Below are 4,864 nucleotides of genomic sequence, written 5' to 3' on the forward strand. Positions count from 1 at the left end.
CAGGGAATAGGAACTTCACCATTTCACTGATGTCAGATAACTGTCTGTAACTGGGGTGTTTATTTTAATATTCAAACCTTTAGCATGACAGCGTGCTAACCATGGGATAAAAGATGTCCAAGAAAGGCTATGAATTGTCAAGATTTAAGATTAAATTCAAGAAGCAGCAATATAGATAAAACAATGGAGAGGAAGTTAGCAAATCCTGGTTCTGCTCCTGCCTCCGCCCGTGGTTTTGAAAACATCACTTTTCTTCTTTGTATACGTGTTTCTCAAGCTTTTGGCATCTGGTTTGCATTTGTAGCGGATCTTCCCACTCAGGGTGCATCTCCACGAGCATTTTCCTAGGCTGACAGAATGGGTAATTCAGATCAGGATCGCGCTTTGGAAGTGAACCTCCCATCACCCCTGCTTAGAGTGCCTGGGTTCACAGGCGGAGCAGGGCACAGCCTTGTCCCACTGCCCCAGGAACTGGGCACCTCTGTGGGGACAGGGAGGGGCCAAGGCAGAGCTGGAGAAGTTGAGTAAACGCCCACAGAAAGTCGAGTGTAGCCTGGTGACGCACCACACTTTTAAACGTCTTTTGTGTCACTGAAGCATTTTCAAGAACCGAAAGGGACCTCTGTGGTCTGAAATGGCAGCCGAGGGACCTGCTCTGGGAGCCACCTGCTGAGTATCACCTCATCGCAGTCCTTCCTGTGACTGATCCCTTTGGACTTGCCGGGAAGGAGCACTTTGGTGAAAGGCTTTTCCAGGAATGGCATTTTCCAAAGACAAAGCCCTTTCTCTGCTCCAAGAGTTAAAATTCTTCATTGTAATTCCTGGAAAGTGGTCCAGTCTAAAAAATCCTGGCGGTGCTTACAGGGGTAAGAAAACAATCATGGTGGAGGTTGTGTAAAACAAACAAAACACTTGGAAAAGCTCTAAATTCAGGAGTATGACATTCTGGACATTACCAGGATTTTGTAAAAATTCCCTGACGTGGTTTCTTGTAAAAGTGTTTGTGAAACATTGGGTAAACTCAGGCCATTTGAATCTTTTGGTTGGAAATAATACAAAACACTGTGGTTCTTACTTTTCATCTGCCAAAATTAAGGAAACAATTGTACTGCGTTCCTTCGAAGTGTTAGGAATTACACTTTACTCGGTAAGGCTCAAGTGAGATTTAAGTAGAAGTAGAAAAAATTCTACTCACTGCTTTTTATGACTTTTGAAATGTATACAGATTCAGTATGCATGTCTCTGCTATATTCTTGTGGTGACTTCTGGTGAATATTTGAACTGATGGGTCTGCGACCTGAATGAATAGAGAATTTTAAAACATGTATTGCTGAATATTATGGGAAGCGCGTACCATAGTTTTGCTCAAACTCTAGCCTTCCTGCTATTTTCACTGGCAGCCTTGCGTAATATTGCAAGTGCTAACTAATTGTATCTCTCAAAATTACGAGCAAGATGCTGTTCCAGGTTAAGGTAATTTGAGAGCAAAGCCATTGGCATAATTGACTGTAGTATATATAAAACTGTAACAGGGAGAGTAAAAGAAAGCTTTCTTCTCATCATCTATATTTTTTTAGTGCATAGCATCTGTACACAGCTATGAGGGCTTACATAACTTGTAATGTATTGATCAAAAATTTCTGGTGGCCTGTGGGAACATGGATCCACTGCAGTCCATGCATCTGTGCCGGTTCACACTACATTTTCTCTGAAATGAAGCAAGCAGTGCAAGAAAGTAGAAGTTGTCCCAAAAAGTTTCTTCTCTTCAGAAATAACAATATTCACTAATCAACAACAGCCAATTCCCTTTTTGCCTGCCCCCAAACCCTTGTCCTTACCGTCTCTGTGAGACTATAAATTGATCTTTGTAACATGTCCAGAAGATTAAAAATAATCCAGGCTCTCGCAGAACACAGAAACACGTTGCTCCTTCCAGAATTGAGAGGTCCTCAGGGAGGTGCTGCTTTAAAGTTAAACCAAGATAACTTTAGCATGAGTGTCGCACCAATCTTAACTGTGCTGTGTCCAGGAGGTGATTCCTTGGGGATTCCTAAAGTTTCATAAATATTGCCAAAGAGAGTTTTTAAAAAAAGAACAGAAGTAGACTTAGCAGTTAAGACCTTTCTATGTGTTGACGTATTCCCAGTAACTTGCTGGGTGGAACGAGTAGAGGCTATATCAGCTGTAGAAGCAGAAATTTCGTTTAATATCAGTTTTGTATGTCACAGTACGATGTTTCTGCAGGCTCCAAGGAGGACCTGTAAATATCATGTAAGGGTTCATGTGCCAGAATATCAATGCCGACTGGATTTTCAGGTCTGACGTTTACTTTTGTCTCTTCATATAGGACAGATAAACGTACATCAAGCGATTTTTGGATGTACCAGTAACTGTCAGCCAAACTACGGTGCATTAGGATTCAAACAGCATGAAAGAGTCAACCTGCTGAGTTTCACAGCATCCGCCAGCTGCCTCGGGTGAGCTTCACGGTACAGCCTTGCTCGCCAGCAAATGGGCACTTACTGAGTACAAAGAAGCTGCCCTTGGCACCTGAGAATTTTGTACTGCCCTTGGGGGTACCATGGCTCTGGGTCGCGCTGTTCAGTGCATGAAAGTTTACGCGAAGCCCCTGAAGTTGGTGTTTTCTGGGGAAAGAATAATGCCCCGGGAAGGGGTGACATGGTTGCAAAGACCCTGTTGAGTCATTCAGAGATTCTTCACAGCTCTGTCACAGCAGCTTTTGGGGTCTGAATAGCTTGTTGCTGTCTTTGAATCCAGTTTCTGTCCACAGCTAAGAGCAGGAGATAATGATCACCAATCTTTTTAATAAAATACGCCAGAATTTGAAGCACTACATCTGGGTTAAAGAAAAAGACTTGGTTTTATTAGGAAAGTATACTCTACCTCTCCTCTGAAAATTGTTTCCAAAAATGTACACTAATCCAGCTAGCAAAATCATCCGTTTGCACAGCAAGCCCTTAGACACTGCTTTCCTTCTTCCAGATGACTTTCGTAGTCCACCTGGGAAATAAATGACTGGGCAGTGCTAGAGTTAGTAAATCTCCATGCACTCATAAAAGTTCAAACCAAAGTGTGATCATTGAGTACTTACAGGTCAGTAATCACACCCTTAATTTTCAGAAATAATTTAGAAGAGATGGTATTATCTGGAGGAAAAGGTTGTTCCTTTTCCTTTCCAAATATCCCTTTGTAAGCTAGTAATAAGTATAAAAATTAGGACCTGGCTGAATGCTTGCTGAAGCCAGTGGAAAGTCTACTTAATCCCATGGTGCTTTGGTGGGAGCCCTTCAAACCTTTCAATTCAGAAAAGCACCTATGTCATAAGCACTTTATAAGGTCCCAGTTATATTGCCCCATTTTGTGGGACATAGCTACAGCCTTGAAGTTAATAATATGCTTAAATACTTTGTAGAATAAGGATGCGCTTAGAGCCAAGTATAGGCATAAGTTCTGTGTCAAACAGGGCCTTAATATTTAGCAGACCATGCTGTTTGCCACGCACAGATCTTTTGCCATTTAAGCTATGGGTATTGGCTTGATTTTTCGAAAAAGGGTCTTCCAGCACGTTCTTCAAAAAATGATATCTAAGAACACTAGCTAGAGGTACTAAGACAGACTCTTTCAAAAGCAGGCTTTTGTAGAAAGTGTTTTGTAGTTCCCTCAGTTTACTCTCAGGTCACGCTGCTGCTGTGCATCTGAGTCCCAGTCTTACAAATAAAAAGGTTGCACTGGTTCCAAGAGTCGTGACGACAAAGAAAGGCATCAAGCTGCAGTCTGCTCCCGACAGCTTTTCTTTACACTGCATTTGTTTTTCTTTGCAGTTGAAGAGTCTAAGCATGTTTCAGTGGCTCTGCGCTCCCAGTGCACATCATCTGCAGCAACCAGAGTCACCAGAAACAGCCTCTCATAGGTTGGCTTTCGAACGGGGAGTTTCTCACAGCATGAACAACCGCCTTTCCAGCAAATCACAGGTGTTCTCCACATGGCGTGAGCAGGTGAGAGCACGACTTTGCCAAACCATGATGAAGTTTGGTAGCTGAAATACAAAATCCAAGTTTGGCCTGAGATCTGAATCTGGCACTCCGCTTTATCCTCTGCTCCGAGCCAAATCAAACTGCAGCACGTCATGAAAACCAAACACCACTGTGCTCTGGATCGCTTAAGATCTGGATCCAGCTATAAACTGCGATGAGGAAGCTCCTCTCTATACATGTTACAGTGGTGCCGACGCACAACTTATTCCCTCATTAGCTAGAGGTGGTAGCAGTCTGAGAGAAATTCAAACACCTGAAAGACTGCACCTAAAAGTCTATAGGAAAGAAGCTAAAATGCAGAGAAGGCAGTGGGGGTGCAATGAAATCGCTGCTCCATGTAGCTTAAAGAAAAAAACAGGAAAGAAACACACACGCAAGGTTTATGGGTGGTTCAAGTTCTGAGGCAAAGCACCCCCTCTGTCTTTTTGGCTCCTAAAGTATCTTATTAGTTTAAGAGCTGCCAAGCAGACAGAGTAATTCGTTCAGCCCACCTGTGCTTTTTTTTGAGGGGAAAAAAATATAAAGGATGTGTTCCGTATTCTTCAGGAAGTGCTCCTTCACTGTGGAGCCAGCTCTGCTGCAGCCTCCTGAGCTCTCACAGGACATCTGTGGTATGCCAGCCCGCCCAGGCGATCCTGCTGCTCAGGCGATCCCGCTCTCGTGTTCTGTCTTGTGCTTTTACTTTTTTTTCTTTAATAGGGAAGTACTTGAATTTTTCTTCTAGTGTGTTTGGCGCTTCTGGTAGAGCCTTTGACATGGAAAAAGGCTCATCTTTCAAACGCCTGTGGCACTCTCTGTGAAAGGTGATT

The sequence above is a fragment of the Vanellus vanellus genome, assembly GCF_965231255.1.
Source record: "Vanellus vanellus genome assembly, chromosome: 3".
NCBI lineage: Eukaryota > Metazoa > Chordata > Aves > Charadriiformes > Charadriidae > Vanellus > Vanellus vanellus.